Genomic DNA, 19,719 nt, shown 5'->3' with positions numbered 1-19,719 from the left:
TGTGAACTTCTGTGGTAGGATACCTGTGAAATTCAGTGGTGCAGTCTCCTGCAGGTATCCTGGTGTTCTCAGCTTCCACCTACTCCTCTGGTTGGTTTCCAGCTGGTCAAACCTTTTCTTCTGGTATCACTAGCTGCAGCAGCCTGAGGGGCTGTTAGTGTGGCTTTCTCGCACCTCGGTGAGCTCAACTGGTCTCACTAGTGCCCTCCCAAGATCCAGAATGGCACCACTCTTCCACGCCCCACTGAGAGCAGATTTTTCCCCAGGCTTTCCAGCCCTGGTCTGATGTGAGGGCCCACGCTCCTGGCCATGCTTTCCTGGTCTCGCAGGCTTGGGCATGGACCTTTCCCAGTGCTGTGGCTGAACACACAGAGCAACTCACAATTCTCCCAAGCCGACAGCCACAGCTTGACTCCCGGTGCTTCCCAGTCTGCTCCGGCTGAGTAGGGATGGAGCTGGCGACTGGCTCTCTTCCAGGTGCCCTGCCAGCAGCCTGAGACTCCCGAAGACTGTGGGAGACCCGGCTCAGGTCCTGCACCACAGGGAAAGCACGGGTGACTCTCATCGAAACACGAAATTTTTTTCATTTTGATGAGGTCTAGTCTATCAAGCTCTACTAATTTTTGCTGTATATTTTAATTTTGAAACTAAGTACAAAATGTCTATAGCTATTATATTTTATTCACAGTTTGCTTTTTAAAAAATCAACTTAAAATTTTTTTCATTCTTTTAATGCCTTTCTTCATCAATTCCACATACAATGATATTTGACTCTATATACATACATACATTTATATGTATGTACATTTCTATATATATACAAATATATACATACATCTCTAAATTGTTTTCTTTAAATACTGATAATAATTTTATCAGTGAAAACTGATGGAAATAATTCCTATTTATTTCAAAATTATATTCACAAATTTACATGATCAGTGTTAACGGTAGTGTATGATCAAATCAAATGGTCCAATCACTTTGTGTCAGATATAAAATTATGATTATGGTGTCTGTACTTAGCAGTACTAACAAATAAAATTATAGATAACATTCCATATTAATTATATCTCCTTGACTATAAAGTCCAAGCACAATAAAAAACACTATATATTAAAGCATATCATTGATCAACTACTCTTAAACTAGAAAGTTCAAAATCAAAGTTTTTATTCCAAGTGCTAAATAGAAAATAGATTCTTCAACCAACAAAACTCACCTTAAAACATCTTGATCCTGCAGATGCCTGATAGTCCAGAGATGGAATTAATGTGACCACAGACTTGAACCTGTAGGAAAGCTCAATTCTTTCCTTTTCTATTGTCCATGCTACTCCTAAGAAAGTTGAGCGAATGGAAATGTGTTCAGTTAAACCATGATGCTCAGAGAATTTAAATGGGACATTTAAATGGAAATTTAATGGGGCATTATGCCTTCATCTTTTATCTCTTAGAATAGACCTCCTGTTCATGATGCAACCTCTTCTCTCTCATTCTTCTCCCATGCGTATGTGATTACAGTAGGGCTTCAAGTCCCAGTGGCCACCATAGTAGGAACCCAGGGAAAGAAGGCATGAAATATGTGTTTAAACTAGCTCTGATCTAGGCTTGATGAAAACACCTCGTTTCTGTCTCTTTTTCAGTCAGAGTAATAGGACATAGCACCAGGTCAAGATGGGATCTTCAGGAAAAATGATTAATTATTAATTTAGATGACAAGAAGCTTTGAGATGCACGTATGATCCAACCTAGCTCAGAATGCTAGGCCAAATGGATGTGGCTCAATGTACTTGTGAATAACAGTGTTCATTTGCCTAAAATGTAAAACCTAGAATTCAGAAGCATTTTCTTTGATTGACCAAGGATTAGTCTCACTTGTACAAAGGTTTTGCTGCTCCACCAGGAGAAAAAGAGTCTCTCCTCGCTTCCAAGACTACAGTGGCAATAAAGGCGTCTCAGGTGCTAGAGAGACCCCAGTATTAAACATGGACAGGTAGCCTTGGAAAGTTGTCTCCTTTTATTTCCAGATTCAAAACATCCTGTCCTTGTTATGTTCTTTATCTATCTATTATCTATCTACCTACCTATTTATCTATCATCTTTCTGTGAGCCACACATAAATGTCTGGATTTTTTATATACCAAATACAGATCATATGAAAGCAGGAGTGCTAGAAATTCCTGTCGAGAAATCAAAAATTTTCCTAAACTATTGGAAACTGATGGCTAGTTTTCTGTGTCAACTTGGCAATAGTACCCAGTTATTCAATCTAACACTAATCTTGGGGTTACTGTGAAGGTATTTTGTAGATGTGGTTAACATCTACAATCACTTGACTTTAAGTAAAGGGAATTATCCTGCATAACGTGTATGGGCCTCATCCAATAAATTGAAAGACCTTAAAACCAACACTGAGGTTGTCCTGAGAAAGAAGAAATTCTGTCTCCAGCCTGCAGCCTCAGCTTCTACCTGAGGATTTTGAGCATTCCCGTCTGTCCTACAGGTTGGACTTGCCGGTCCACCAAATCACATAAACTGGTTCTTTTAACTAAATCTGTGAATATCCACACACGCATTTATTTACTGGGTTGTTTCTCCTGAAAATCAAGACTGATAGACTGACCTACATTTGAAACAAGTTGATCTATCATTAGGATGATCATGAAGCTTCTCAGAAGGTTTTGAGATAATACTGTTGTGCACTGGGGCAAGCCTCACTATTTTCAAAGTCCCCCTGCCTATCTGAAAAGGCTCGCTCTGCCCCTCTACCCCGGAGGGGTTGCAAGGCCCCACCTGTGTGATGATTTACCCTTCTTGTTTGATATTCCATCTCTAAGACCTAGAGCTGGTCACTTCCTCCAAAGCAGTTAGTAACTTCCTTTTTGTCTTATCATAAGCTCTCTAGTTGAGTCTTATAATAAAAACAGTCATTCAGATCCCTAAACTCTGTGTCTGATATAAGAAAGGGGATTTTGGAATTTGGAAATCTGTTCTCTTTCCCGCAAAATCTCAACCTTCAAAACGAATGCCTTACCGTTCAGAAAGCCCAACTTGAGGGTGAGTAATGACGCATCTTCTGGCCCCAAACCACTGAAACTCATTGATTAGGTAGAAGGGAAATCACATGGAGTAATGATTTAAAGGTACTTTTAAAATACCTTGACTTAATATTTTTAAAAATACCCACTTATTTCTGATTGATTAAAATTTCTTTCAGGTCCAGTTGCTCTGAACTTCATTTAGCCACTTACAATAATCAGCTGTGGTAAATTATATTGTTTCAGTACCATTATTTCTTCCTTCCTCAGCCCAGACATATTTTTAGCAGAGATACTTCCTAATATCGCTAGCTTGGAATTTGGCCAGGTGACTTCTTTGGCCAATGAAATATAAGAAGATACACTGCGCACTACATTCAACCACACTTTAAATTTGTGTGTATTGTCAAATTTGCCATTTTACTGCAGTTTCTTCATTCTGAGTCCCAGAATGTTCTTGCCACATAAGAACAAACCTGAATTCAACCTGTATCCTGATGCCAAGCCCAGCCAACCCAGCCCAACCAAGTCCAGCTGAGCCACACCATATCCACAGACCTGTGAGCAAGAAACCAATGTTTATTGTTATAAGTCAAGTGAGATTTGGGAGGATTGTTTGTTACATACCATTATTGCAGCAAAAAGCTGACTAACACAGTAGTCCTGTAGTAAATTATTCCTACATACTCTATATTTTACCAGGTCCATAGTAGGTTTAATTCAAATCATATATCTGATTGCCAGTTTAAGTAAGACTCCATATGAATTGGCAAAGAAAAGTAGCTTGTACTGCATAGTTTTTGTAACCACACTGGGGCGAATGCAGTGGAAATATATATGGCTTGTACCTGCAACTTAGGAACCCAGCAAGGTCTTCACACATGCAGGGCCTCCTACTTCACCTTAGAGAACAGCCTCTCTTACAGTTTTATGTTGGCTGAGAATAACATACCACCCAGTGGGAGAGTAAGTACAACTTCCTCATGATTCAGTCTTCACCCATGTATTTCCAGCACAAGGACAACATCTTATTGGTGTGATATGAGAATAAAACAGCAATGAATATTGCCATTTATGTACTACTGTGGGCATCTCTCTTCTCCATCTTATGTTGACATCTGCAACGGCCTTCTAAGTAACTCAGGGTGTCGGAGGGTGGCTCTCTCCACAAGCCAAGACAACTCTGGCAAACACCTCTGTATTGTGTGTGCACTGGGCACATTTCCTTGTTGAATTTTTCAATTAAACCTGATAATGAGAACTCATTGACACAGTTAAGTGCTCAGGTGAATAAAGGATTCACTTTGAAGTGCAGAAATTTCTGGAGTCCTCTGCATGGGAACAAGTGAAGATTCTCACTGCCGTCATCCAGGGAGGAAGAAGCTTTTGAGGAGGTGAACTAGAGTTGAGCGTGCTGGATGGAGGCTTGTGCTGGCAGGGTTGCAAGGAGAGGAAAGGTGGAGGCAGTTTCCAGGGTTTGTCTGAGTCATCAATCTTTTCAGAATAAATGCAATTAATTTCAAAGGACAGAAAAATAAGACTCAGTCTTTAACCTTAGTCTTCTGAACTCTAAAGGAGCCCAGAGAGATGAACATAAACAAAGGTATCAGCACATCTGTGCTCTGATCTTCCCCTCTGCAAAGCCCCCGCTGAGTGACTTCACAAAAACTGGGACTCTTGTCATCTCAGGTCTCACTCTGTAAAATGGGCAATAATTGGCTGGTCCCCTAAGTACATATCACAAAGCTCCAACAAATTTTTTGCAAACCAAAGAACCATCCCAGAAATTAAAATGTGGGTAATGGCTGTCATTTAAATATGCTGTATACATTACAAAACCCCTGCCAGTCACACTGGCTGTCTCTAGCATGAGGGTGCCATTACTAACAGTGGTTTGACACTTGGCAAAGGCCCGCTTGTATTTTTATTAGCCTGCCCTGTCTCTCCAGCTAGTCTGTGTGTCTGTACAAATTTCTTAACTCTCTTAGTCTTCATTACTTAGCACAGTATGGAAAGCACGAGGTATGTGATCATTGATTATCATAAAGGTAAAGCTAATAGCTGCCATTTATTGGCTCCCTCCCATGTGTCCAACCCTGTACCAGGCATTTTACAAACACTAATTTGTACAATTGAACAGTGATTTCGAAAGAAAAAAAATCATCATTTTATAGATCAAGAAACTGAGGGTCAGAGAGACTATGAGACTAAACTGAGGCTATATTGCTAGTTTAATGAAAATGATTATGTATGTAATGAATAAAATATGTTTTAAGTAATTAGATGGTCAGAGTTAACAGTTTAGAAAAGCAGGAACTAAAGTATCACTAATAACTTAATTGCTGACATATTCACTACCCTCATCAACTATTTATTCAGCGTCTGCTAGGACCAGGGAGTTGCCTTGGGTGTTACTTAACCTCACAACCCAGTGTTTTGCATTAGTGTCTAGAAAAGAAATCAAACATGTGTGAATGGTCATTTCGGGTTTTTTATTTGTATTAAATTTATTGGGGTGACATTGGTTAATAAAATTATATAGATTTCAGGTGTACAATTCTATAACACATCATCTCTATGTTGTATTGAGTATTCACCACCCAAAGTCAAGTCTCCCTCCATCACCATTTATCTCCCCTGTTACCATCATCTACCCCCACCCCAGCCCCCTTGCCCTTTGGTAATCACCATAAATCAGTTCAATCACATAAGACACCTTTCTGGTCTCCATCTTTCTTTTAAAATCATTGTATATAACTTATGAAAGATCATTTTTAGTGAAAGTTTCATGCTCACTTGTTATGGAAATCATGTCCTACCAAGTCTTATCTGTATTTTACTCAGCAGTTGCCCTCTTATTAGCTAAAGAAGAAAAATGTAAAAGCAAGTCCAGAGAAAGAACGTGGGGGCAAATGATACAATAAAATTTTGAAACGCTCGACCTGTGTAAATGTAGTAATGAAGTCATTACATTAAGAGGCTAGAAAATAAATTTGTTTTTCCCTCGGTTTGTGAAAAGGTTACCTGTAAATTTATATAAATTGGGTGCTATTTCTCCATTGGTCTCCTCGTGGTTATAATCCAGTAATGTGGGTTAGTCATCTACATGAGTTTTCCTCTCAGAATATCTCATTCACAACAGGAAAGGACCATTTAGCTAACCACCACCTTTTCGCCTCTGAGGAAACTGGAGCCCAGAGAGATAAAGTGACCTGACTGCGGTCAGTCAGCTGGCCAGTGTCACAGCTGCAATTAGAAACCAGCTTTCTTTCTATGACCACAGCCTCAAATTTTTAAACTATACTTTTGAAAATGCACTGTCCTTTTCTCATGTTATAATTAAAACTACAATATAAGCATAAAGATAGATATTTTTCTTCAGTCATTAATTTGCCAGTGGCTTGAATAGTAAGCTTTCAATAATTTGTAGCAAATCCAATTTTTAAAAATCTACTCTGCTTTTCCAAAGCTTCAGGGGCACTCTGTAGCCCTTTCTTGTTTACAAAAACCACCGCACTTAATGTTATATTTAGTCCTCAGTGCAATTCTGGGAGCTGTGCTTGTGTCCGTGACTTTTAGATGAGCAAAGTGGGGATCCAAGAGACTAAGTTATCCAGCTGGTGGTTGGCAGAACCAGAAGTCTAACGTGGCTTTAAAACTTGACTTTGTTGCTTCTTCCATTTCAACACTTTTCCAAATTCTCCTCATAGTGGAGTTGCCTAACTGTCTGCCAGCGGATTCAAGCTCACCCATTCCAGAGCAGAGAGTTCGGGCTAGGCCGTGGCTGCCTGGCCTGAAACTGCATTTTCAGCCAACTCCCCCATGGGTGCGGCTCTGTGATAAGCACTCAGCAGCAGAACTGTTTTGTGTCAGAAGCAGATACGCCTTCTCCAATCTCTCTCTCCCCATCCATTGGCTTGTGTTGGGCCCCAGGTGTCCTTGCAAGGCACATGAAGGAGATGGCAGAGCTGCTGGGCCTGGGTCCCTGAAAAACGGAGCAACGGTGCCTCCACCACTCTGCTTATTAACCAGTACTATCCACCATGGACTAGTACAGGAGAAAAAAAAGGTAAGTTTCACCCCGGCTGGTGTGGCTCAGTGGACTGAGTGCTGGCCTGTGAACCGAAGGGCTGCCAGTTTGATTCCCAGTCAGGGCACATGCCTGGGTTGCAGGCCAGGTCTCCAGTTGGGGGTGTGTGAGCGGCAACCACACAATGATGTTTCTCTCCCTCACTTTCTCCCTCCCTTCCCCTTTCTCTAAAACTAAATAAATAAAATCTTTTTTAAAAGTTTCTTATGAAAGCCAATGAAATTGAGGTGCTTGTCTGTTATAGCAGCTAGTGGTACCCTATCTAAAATGAATGTGTTTTTCATTGAAGAATAGAATTCATATTTCTATTATTTCTGTCAAATTTCAAATCTCTATAAATACTTGTTTATTAACTCACTGACTTTATTTACTGTACTCACAATAGTAATACTTTATTACTACTCACATGATAAATGAAAATGACCCTGGAGAGTCATTTATCAGCAACTTCCCTTTCTGTTCCTTGATTTTCCACTAGTTTAAGGTTAATGATCATTACTTTCCTGTATTCTATTTATGGGACCCAAACAAAAGTGTCATAAAAACATCTTTATGTCATAGTTATTTGTAAAATAAAAGGATACCTGACCAAAAAATAATTTTAAAGACTTCCATCTTTTAAACCCTCTCATCCTCAAAAACATTTTTTGAGCAAAATTTACATCCCGGACTTGGGAAGGAGTGCAGGCCTGGAATTAGTCATTGGGGATTTATTACCTTTTCTAGGTGTGGCTCATCCCTGGACCTCCCTGCTGGTTGGTGGCCCTCAAGCCTCAGCACTGAGGATGCTCCTTCCAGAACACACAGGACCTGTTATCTGGACACTGGTCTCCATACGTGGCCTAAAACACATGCCAAACACTCAAATCGCTCACATCTCCCTGCCACACAGAGGGGCTGAGGCTTCTACTCCTTACATTTCTTTGATGTGGTTGCTCCAAGAATGAGGAGTGGGAGAAGTGATGTTTTTGAGAAAGGTACCCCGAGAAATTACCCTGACCCCTCCCTCCCCCACCCTGAGCTTTCTCCTTTCTTTCTGTCAGCAATGTCAAGGTGTTGCTCCTCTTAATATTTCGAGTCGAAAACCTGAATCCAAAATCTGAGAAGAAGGAAAGTTTGGCCGACACAGCAGTCCCCATAGCAAATGATAAATGCTTCAAGTGCATTTTGGAAAAACTTCTGAAAGCAGAATTCAGTCACTAGAGTAAATCCCCACAGAAAAAGAAATAAATCTCTGTGACATTTGCTAATGTACTCCATTTCCCTTAAACACCTCTTCCTGTCCACTTTCCACACCTCCTTCCTCCTTTTTCCAATGCTCCTTTTGTTCTGTGCTTTTTGGCCTTCAGGGAATGACTTAGCTGGCAGATGGTACCAGGAAAACTAAAGGTATAGCATCCAGCTGTGTGTAAGCCTATTGGTGAATGAAAGCCCCTGGTCCAGGATCTGAAACAAAAATCAGTGTGAGCAAAATGATGGATGCTTTTCGTTCATGCCTCATTCATTCGTGCGCTCAGAAGGCATTTGCCATTCACCTATAGTGTTAGCACTGTTTAAAACCATGGGGAAATAAAAATAAAAGATATGTACCTGTTTCCCCAGCCAGGCACAAGTTATATGCTTAAGGACCCCAAACAAACTATACAACTAAAACATGAAGAATGAGAGATTCAACTAATTAGATGGGAAAGATCCACATGTTGGGACACTTGGTGCATATGAGTCAGAAAAAGCATACTCTTGTTTTATTTGTTGGGGGGGGGAGGATTGCCCTCGGATGAATTAGCAGGAATCACATGTTACATGACCTGTGCCATATAACACCTGAAAAGACATCCTTGGGCTGCATGCATGATGAGTCAGATTCTAATTATAGCCCAGAGTTCAGATCTGCTCTCCTCCTCTCCTCCACTTAAGAAGTGGGAGGGAGCCTAGGGAGAGACTGGTGGTGATCCACAGAGCTGATGACGCCTGGGAAACAGGGCTCTGAAGGAGCTGGTGGAAGGAACAGCAGGTCCCCATCATAGCTGGATTCACATTCAGCTCTACCATGAAGCAAAGCATGTTCCCCAAAAGAGTCCCCAAAGAGACTGTCCAAACTGAACTTCCACCATGGGACTTACAATTGGCTTGGTTTTCTTTTGTTTTGGCTATCTTGATGTCAGAATGGGCCGATCCAGAGTTGCTCACATGAGTCACCTTAAACTCCACCTGCTTTGCATTATTGCCCCTTGATTCTCTTCCCTGGAGGTTCTTCAGACATCTGGACTACATTGTGGCATGATATGCTTCTCATTTTCCCCACAAACATCTCTGATTGAAGGCAGATGACACCTGACCTTAAGCTCACCTTTAGGAATCTGTATTAAGCCTGGTTTAGCACAGCGAGGTTATACTATGGATGTTATTCCTATCTTCCGACCCGGTGGGTAATGGGTTATTTTATAGAACTCCAGCTGTTGTACATTGCCAGGGAGATCAGAACCAGATTGCAATGCTGTTGAAGTTAAACATCTACATAATTAGAGCCTAAACCCAACTATTAAGAAAAGCCACACCTTTAAAGGTCTTTAAAGACACAGTAGATACTCACCTGTCTTGGCTATTTAAATACAATTTCCCATAAAAGGTGATTTCTTGATGTTTCCTCCAACACTGTAACTGTATATCCCAAATGCCCAGGCACTGGCATTTCTTCGAGCTTTTACTTCCTCCTTTGTCCATGTGTTTGGGGATTGTGGAAATGAAAAGGATGTGGAAAATCTGCAAATGAACTTGGAGCTACCATTTAGCCATCCTGCAGAGCAGGAAGTGTCCCAGTAATTTTTAAATTTGATGAAATGTTTATTTAAATGCATATCAATGGTTTGAAATAAAATTCATTGGCTTGATTCTTTTGGCATCCTCTGGATGTCTTCCATCATCTTCATCACCATCATCTTCCTCACTAAACTACACTGAGCTCTCACTGTATGCCAGGTTCCATGCCAGGTGCTTTACATGAATCATCTCTTAGAAATTTCACACATGTATTAGGTAGCTACTAATATGAGAAAATTTGCATATGAGAAAACTGAGACTGGGAGAGCTTATATGAGTTGTCCACTGGTAATGATGATATCCATTTTTTTTGGTCTAACCTAAAGTATCTGATAAGAAACCACTTTTCTGGACTTCGCCAAGATGGAGGCATAGGTGGAAACACTGTGCCTTCTCCCACAACCAAGTTTGACTACAACAAAAGTTTTGGAGAACTAGGACACACCCAAAGACCAGAAAACGGAATTATACGGAAGTCCGACAGCTACGAACCGTTCAACCGGGATGGTAAGAGAGGCGGAACCAGCAGTGGAGCTGGGTCGGCAGGACAGATCCCCCGACCTAGGCGCTAGGCGTGCGGGCAGCCCAAAGCCAGTCGGGGTGCGGGGCAGACTGACCAAGGTCGCACATTCGTGCACAGTGAGACGGACCACGCAGGCCCCAGGGGACGAACCCAGTGGTGGCGGGCTGACAGCGGTGGCACACTCGAGTGCAGTGGAACGAAACACGTGGGCCTGGTGACAGTGGTGGCTGCGGTGACAGTGGGGGTTGCAGCAGCGGGCGGCAGAGGGAAGCCATTGTACCTCTTTGACCCCGCCCCCACATACAACGTCACAACCCAGCGACTGAGTTGCCCTGCTCTGGTGAAAACCTAGGGCTCCGATCCTGCTACTTAACAGGCACGAACAGCCCAAAAGATGGCGCAAGAGGAACTCAAAGTCCCAGAGCCAATAACTCTAAGTGACCAACAGATTGCCAGCCTCTCAGAAGCCCAATTTAAGATACTATTTATCAGGATGCTCACAGAATTGGTAGATTACAGTCACAAATTAGAGGAACATATGAAGGCTAAACTAATTGAAATGAAGGGAGATGTCCAGGAAACCAATAGCGATGGAAAGGAAACTGGGACTCAAATCAATGGAATGAACCAGAAGGAAGAACGAAACATCCGACCAGAAAGGAATGAAGAAATGAGAATTCAAAACAATGAGGAGAGGCTTAGGAACCTCCAGGACATCTTTAAACATTCCAACATCCGAATTATAGGGGTACCAGAAGGGGGAAAGAAACAGCCACAAGTGGAAAACTTATTTGAACAAATAATAAAGGAGAACTTCCCCAGTCTGGCAAAGGAAATAGACTTCCAGGAAATCCAGGAAGCTCAGAGAGTCCCAAAGAAGTTGGACCCAAGAAGGAACACACCAAGGCACATCATAATTACATTAGCCAAGATTAAAATGAAGGAGAGAATCCTAGAAGCAGCAAGAGATAAGGGGACAGTCACCTACAAAGGAGTACCCATCAGACTGTCAGCGGATTTCTCAAAAGAGACCTTACAGGCAAGAAGGGGCTGGAAAGAAGTATTCCAAGTCATGAAATCCAAAGACCTACAGCCAAGATTGCTTTATCCAGCAAAACTTTCATTTAGAATGGAAGGACAGATAAAGTGCTTCTCAGATAAGGTCAAGTTCAAGGAGTTCATCATCACCAAGCCCTTATTATATGAAATGCTAAAGGGACTTATATAAGAAAAAGAAGATGAAAAATATGAACAGTGAAAGGCCAGAAAACTCACAGTTAAACACCTAAAACCACACCTAAAACAAAAGCAAACCAAGAGGACAGCTAGATCAGGAGTGGAACCATAGAAATGAAGAACACATGGAGGGTTAGAAACAGGGGGGGTGGGAGGAGGAGAAGGGGAGAGAAGGCACAGAAAATAGCATAGATGGTAGGTAGAAAATAGATAGGGGGAGGGCGAGAATAGTGGGGGAAATATAGAATCTAAAGAACTTGAGACACGTGGTTATAAACTAAGGTGGGGGAGAATGGTGGGGGAGGGAGTGTGCGGATGGAGGGGAATGAAGGGGGGAATAGAACAACTGTAATGGTATAATCAATAAAATATATTTAAAAAAATAAAAATAAAAATAAGTAAACAAAATAAAAAAAAAAGAAAGCACTTTTCTGATTTGGGACCTTATATTAATTGGAATGATTTTTTCATTTATTGCATTTATTTTGAATGAATGAAACACACTTAGCCCTTTTCACACAGAGTGTCTCTCTATGTTGTTCTTTACTCTCTGCTCCCAGCGGCTTTGATCTCCTTGCTCCCTCCCATTAGTCACACTTCTATCCTTATCACTCCCATATGTGGGGTTTCCAGACACCTTTCCATCTAGCCTTCTCTTCCTACTACCACCATAAATGGTAAACTTTTCCCTGCCCTCAAAAACCATTGGGCAAGTTGCCAAACTCCCAATGAAGTGGGGAGTTTAATGCACCTGACACCATCACAGGTTAGTGGCATCAGATTACATATTCAGTTAGGACTTCTGCCACATGTTGTTGCAATTAACCACAGGGGAATGTGCAGGCCAGCACCCAGCACAGTTATTCAATCATTGCCATCCGACAACACACAGAGCATGTTGAGAGCCGTAAGCACTTAAAATGCCCTAGGAAGAGAATGCTGTCTTTCATTAAGAAATAACACTGTGACTTGCCTGGGAGTGACATCTGTGGCAGGAAAAGACTTGGGTCTGGATTTTTAGTTACCACCAGCATAACTATTCTAATGGACCAGCTCAATGTCACATCTTCAATAAGAAACCTGAAAACAAAACAAAACAAAAAAACTTGAATATGGTTTGACTGAGGCATGGTGTAAGACAGTGCCTATAGATTTCAGATGCCTGATGATCCATGAGAACCCAGTTGAGGGAGAGATGAAAGGAATTCACCAGTCCTTAATCCAGACACTGAGCTGAGACCAAGGGAAGTGAGTCCAGTTGGAAGTGCATATGGCACAGGCCCAGAAAAAACAGAAACAGCACCTGTCAGCTCTGCTTCTTGAATTTTCTCCCTACTTCCAACTTCTGCAGAGACCCCTACACACTCAAGCTTCCCTCCATGCTGCTAAGGGCTCCCAGCCATGTCTCCCCTCCCAGAGCTCCAGATCGGGACCTGCCCTCCTTCCTCTCTGACTCCTCGCACCTGTGTGAGGGCCGCTCTGCTAACACACGCTTCTGACTTGGTTTTGGATCTGTTACCATCCAAGTAGTAAAACTGAAATTTGAAGGCATTCTTTTCCAAATGATCTTTCCCATCTTCTATTTTAATTACAATAGGATATTGGCTAATAACTCTACTTAGTGGTATAATATTAGAAAGCAAAGGAATAAAACAATTTACAAGTCCTAAATCACAGTCTTATGTCCTGTCTCCCAATCAGTTAAAGGCTTTGAATACCCCTGAAAATATGCATGATTTTAGTACTGCAGCAAAAATCTGTTCTGTGTGACCATTATATAATCAATGCTGATCGTCAAATTGTAAGTTCAGGAATAGTCATTGGTCAGCAAGATGGTTCAAGAGTGATCAGGCCTCTGTCTACAATTAACATCCTCAGAAAGAGCACCAACACTAACTGGGAAGATTAGGATGGAACCTACTCCACCCCCCCGCCCCCACCCCGTGCTTTTGAGTAGATATTTAAGTACCTTAGTAAGGATAGAATTTATATTGTTGCCACTTACAGTCATACACTGTGGCAGAGACAATGCTATGTGTTCATGAAACCTCTTTACTTTTTTCTTCTAGGCCTAAACCTAGCCCACATTTTCCAGCTTCCAGTGAAGTTGGTTGAAGCCAGATGACTAAATTATGGCCAATGGAATGCGGGCAGAAGCGATGTGCTGAGCCTGGCCCTTAAGCCTCCTGTGTCCACCACCCATTCCCCTCCTTATCCTCATTGGACTCTCCTTGCCCCAAATATCAGTGACATGTTACAACAGTTGTCCTGATTAATACACGTACTTCCCTTGTATTCAGAAAGATTCTCGAAGCATCAATGAGATAATTGGCACGGCCGATGCCAGGACAACGTGAAACTAATTACATGGCGTTTGGCTTCAAGGTAGAAGCCAATTACACACTTGTTTTGAAGCAGGAAATTTTTGGCATCTTTTTGTTGCAAAATATCTGTTTCTTGCCATCTTCCTATTTTGCTTCCTGAATAACGCCACTGTCCTTTGAGGGGCTGTGCTTTTCCTGCCCACCTCTGTGGCCTGATGGGACCCCAGCGCTCCAGGCAGGACATTCTACAGCCACTCAGTGTTTTTCATCACAGTGAATTCAAACAAAGGAATGCGGTGATGCAGGCAGTAAAGTAATCTCAGCCCCTTGGGTTCTTCGGCCTTTCACACAGGGCACATGTCCTTAGCCAAAGCACTCAGGATTCAGATTCTGTATGAGCCTACAGGGTATGGGAGGTAGGGGATGACTTAAAACAGATGAGGGTTTTAAGTTCAGCCTGTGTTCAACAGTTAAATTCAATTTAGAGACTTCCCAAACCTTTCTGAAGTTACAAAAGGGCCATAAGAAATCAGCTTCTTTCTTTTGTGGTTGCAGATTTAATTCTGCAGTCCGCAGAGCTGCGTCAAAGTGCTTGCGTAAGTAACACTGCAAGCTGTTGCTGATGGAAATGTGAATGGTTTCCTCTTTGTTGTTAAATACTTACAGCGATTCCACAAACATTCAGCCCCCACCATCGTGTTAGATGTGTGAGCCACAATTCCTGCCCCCGGAGAATTCAAAGATGTGTGGTAAAACATCCACTGAAAATGCCTTAGAAAGGAAAGTACTAATGGTGGACCCAGTGCTGCGGAGGTTAAGCTTGAAAACCCCATCCCTGGAAGGAAAGACTTGAAAGTCTCGGGGAAACAGTCGGGTAGAGTTACAGGACTGAGAGGTGTGCTGGAGACCCAAGACACTTCCTGCTGGGATCACATTCCCTGCCTCTGTGCGGTCAGCACAAGCCTTTTTCAGCACCACGGAAGATCTGCCTGCTCCCAAATTGCTCCTCACAACACAAATGTAGGTTGAGGATTACATCCTGGGAGACCACAAGCTCCAACATCCTGAACCTCTTTATACCTACTTGGCGCGCTGTACTCTTTTTTCCTTTAATACCAAAGAGTCTAAACTTAAAAGCTAGGAATATGGTTCCCATTCCATAATTAATTGGTTAGTAATGTGATCTGGAACAAGTTCCTTCTTCTCCTTGGCATCTGTGAATTGGAGAGTCTATTATACGAAGGCAGAGAATAAATGTGTCAATCTGAAATCCTCTTACTCCTTTACCATTCGCCAGAACTTGTAAAATGGAAAACTTTCTACAGAATAGTGCTCCCTGATGTAGAAGTACATCAAAATCACCAGGGAAAGTTGTCTTTCTTTCTTAAGATACAACTTAACACAGTTGTTTGTCTTCAGTTGTCTTTTCTTCCTGATAGAGCTTACAGGCAGTAAAATACACAGATCCTAAACGTATACTCAATGTATTTTGACAAACGCAACCCCATGTAAATATCATCCCAGTGAAGACACAGCACAGCCATCCTCCCAGGAGATTCCCCAGGTCTCCTTCCCAGTTAACCACACCCTCCTCAGTCAACCATTCTTTGATTTCTGTAATTATTTCAATAAAAATTATTACTCTTTACTATCTGGCTTTTTTCATTCATAATGTCTATGAATGTCTGGTTTTCATTTTCATTGCTAGTAGCATTCCACTGGATGAATATACCTACCATGGACTGAAATTGTGTCCCCCCCCCAAATTATATGTTGAATCCCTAACACCCAATGGGATTGTTTAAGGAGACAGAGCCTTTAGGAGGTAATTAAGGTTAAACAAGGTCATAAGGTAGGGTCTTAATCTGATAGAACTGGTGCCCTTATTCAGATGCAGAAAAGGAAGAAAGAGATCTTTCTCCCCGTGCACTAACTGAAGAAAGGGCAGGAGAGGATAAAGTGGGAAGGCAGCTGCCTGCAAGCCCGGGAGAGAGAGCTCTCACCAGAAGCTGAATTGGTCGGGGCCTTGATCTTGGACTTCCAGCCTCCAGATCTGAGAGAAACAAATTCCTGTTGTTTAAGCCACCCAGATTATGCTATTTTCTTGTCTGGAAAATTTTCACCAGGTATTTATTCAAATATATCTCTGTCCCATTCTTTCCTCATCTTTCAGGATTCCAATTATGGATATGTTAGACTGCTTGATATTTTCTCATAAGTTACTGACGTTTTGTTCTTTTGTTAAATCTTGTGACAAATCTGTTTCAGTTTAAGTATTTCCTTCTGATCTGTCTTAAAGTTTACTAATTCTTTCCTATGTAGTGTCCAAACTGCTATCAGCATATTCAACGAAACTCATCTTTGATGTCTACATTCCTGTCATCTTTGATGTTTATATTCCAAGTGAATTCTTTCACATATTTATAAAATTTTTAAGTCCTTGTTGACTAATTCTTAAAACTGGATTATCTTTGTGTTTGCCTCAATTTGCTATGTTTTCTCTTGAATTTTGGTCACCCTTCCTTCCTTCATCACATGTCTTGTTAAGTTTTTTGCTGTATTCTGAACAACATGTAAAAAGATTTTGAGAACAAGTAAAACATTATTTTATTTGGTTTATTTTTCTTTGTATGGTATTTTTATTGGTAGCTACAGAGAGATAAAGTATTAATAGCATAGATTTGTCCTAGAGTCAAATTTTTAATTATATTGATGTTATCTGTGATTTACAAAACTCCCCCCAAATTGATTAAGTTTATGATTTCTGTATGGCTATTTCTTTGTTCAAATTTTATTGACAGATATACAATAACCATTTTTATCTCCTTGAAAAGCAAACAGTTCCAAAAACTTTTTTGATCACTGCTTTCAGTCAGAACAGAAGCATCGGCTGCAATGTAAACATACTGAATGTCCCACACAGTATAGATGCTGAAGTACCTGGGAACACAAAAAGCTATATGGACATTCCTCATTTTCAAGGGCATTCAAATCTAGTAGGAGAAATAGGATGGGGACCTAAAAACCCAAATAATATGGCAAAATAGATTTTGTAATATGCCAAATGACTGAGACCAGAAGTAAATAGAGCTCAATAAAAGGAGTATTCAGCACAAGCCCAGTGATTACAAAAGACTTCATAAGGAAGACAAGATTTCAAATTAGTCTAAAAGAAAATGTAAAGTAAATGAGGCAGGGACAGGGAGGCCTTTGTGAGAGAGAAGATGCCATGAGCAAAAGATGGTGCGTATTTAAGAACATGAGAAAAAATTACAAAGTTTGAAAAACATCGTATTTTGGAGGGTCAAGGAATTTGGTTTGTACGTGGACCTTAACTCAAAGCCCAAGACCAATTGTTAATGTAGTAACCATGTAACCAGAGCCAACTTTGAAGTAATCGATCTTATATCAAATTGTGAATAGTAGAAATGCCTATTTGCCCTCAGATCTATTTTTTGCCTTTTCCCTGCTCTACATCATAGTGGAGCTAATCCCACCAGCTGACTCTGGTACATAAGGCTAAGGAGTGGATGGAAAAGAAAGCCACAGTGTTCCTACCCTATTTATTTTCCTTACACTTCTCCAGCGACAATTGTATCCCTGCCTTCACATCTTTTCTTACCTTCTCCTCAGTGACTCTTGCCCCTGAGTTCTGCTGACACTGCTTCTCACTTTCTCTCACAGTCTGGGACTCTAGCAGCTTCTTAATGTCACGAGTCACTGAGGTGCCCCCAAAACGCTGAGAAACTTCTCTTCCTCTTTCATTGCTGCTATAATGAAGTACCGGAAGTACTTCATTTTAATAGCCATTAAAATACAAGGAAGTAGCCATTAACTTCCTTGTATTTTAAATAGCCACAGAGATTTCTGTTTTCCTGATTAGATCTGCTTAGATCTGAAGATATGATTAGTAGTATCTTCCACTTAAAGTATCATATTTATACCTCTAGTTTTTGAAATTTTTATGACAGACACCACTTTGCAATCAGAACAAAACAAACATTTTAAGAAAATTAACATGAATGGAGGGATAAAGCAAATTGCAACTAAGAGATATTGAATACAAATTACATCAGGCCTCCATATGGAGTTCTATAAATTATAATTGTAGAAATTGGACAAAAGAAAGATACCAGATGGATATACCAAGGACAGAGGCAAACACAAAAGCAGTGATTCCAAACCAAGGGTATAAAAGAATCTCCTGGAAAGCCTTTTTAAAAATACACTTCCTGGGTATCACCCAGACCAAGTAGATCGTATATCTGAGGCTGGGTCTAGACGTGGCTATTTAAAAATGGCCTCCTGAATGGTGCCCATTAACCCCATTTTTATCTCTCACCCTCCCACCACCATTGAGAGCCTTTGGACCACCAGTGAGAGAGCCAGTAGAGAGAAGAGCAGATTCACCAGGAGGAAGGCCCTGACCAATTAGAGGTGGGAGTGTGGTAAGTCAAGGGGGAAAAAACAAAACCATGTAATAGCAAGCATTGTAAAATAACATATTCATGTCTGAAAATTAACACTTAATAGAAAACGCTTATTAAAATGTTTCAGTGTGTCTCTAAAAATGTAAACTTCTAAACTGTACTAATGTAGTGGAGAACTACTGGGTTGGCTAAAAAGTTCATTTGGATTTTTGCCGTAAGTTGGTTCCAGTGGTGCTTAGTTGTCTTTAGCTTCCTTCAAAACAATTTTGTTAGATTGTACTATTATAACTGTCATATCCGTGTGCATTAAAAAAAAGTCAAAATTGGTGAGTTTTGTGTAGACATTTCAATATTGAAGGTGGAAGAAATTAAGCAACATTTTTGGCATATTATGTTCTATTATTTCAGGGAAGGTAAAAACACAACTGAAACACACACACACACACACACACAAAAAGAAGATTTGTGCAGTGTATGGAGAAGGTGCTGTGACTGATCTGATGTGTCAAAAGGGATTTATGAAGTTTCAAGCTAGAGATTTCTCACTGGACAATGCTCCACAGTCAAGAAGACCAGTTGAAATTGATAGTGATCAAAACGAGACATTAATTGAGAACAATCAACATTATACCACACAGGAAATAGCTGGCATATTCAAAATATCCAAATCAATAAAGTTATTGGTAAAAATAAAAACTATCTTTTATCTTATGGAAAGAAAAACATACAGACTCTTCGGCTAACCCAATATATTAATGTAGTTTTAAAGACAAAGATTCCCCTGACCAGTGTGACTCAGTTGCTTGGGCATTGTCCATGCAAACCCAAAGGTCACCAGTTCGATTCCTGGTCAGGGCACACGACTGGGTTGCTGGTTGGGTCCTGCTAAGGGCACATATGAGAGGCAACTGAGAGATGCCTCTCTCACATGTTGATGTTTCTCTCTGACTCTTTCTCCCCCTTCCCTTGTCTCTAAAACTAAATAAATAACATCTTTGAAAAAAATAAAGACAAAGATTTATCTATCTAAATGCTATCTAAAAATACCAAACAAAAAAAGAAGGACTTCATTTGGAGCAATATGTTTTTCTAAACCACAAGAACTATGTGGAAGATCCAATAATCATTGGTGTTTTAAATGCCAAATTAGAATGAATAAATAAATAACCTTCCCAAGGGAAAACTGGCTCCTTTGAAATTTTAGCAAATAGAGTTATAAGTGCCAGATTTCCTTATTTATGGAAAACTAAGCTTCA

The sequence above is a fragment of the Sturnira hondurensis genome, unplaced genomic scaffold (assembly GCF_014824575.4).
Source record: "Sturnira hondurensis isolate 20B ecotype Veracruz unplaced genomic scaffold, ASM1482457v3 Scaffold0016462, whole genome shotgun sequence".
Taxonomy (NCBI): Eukaryota; Metazoa; Chordata; class Mammalia; order Chiroptera; family Phyllostomidae; genus Sturnira; species Sturnira hondurensis.
This window is presented reverse-complemented; position numbering follows the sequence as displayed.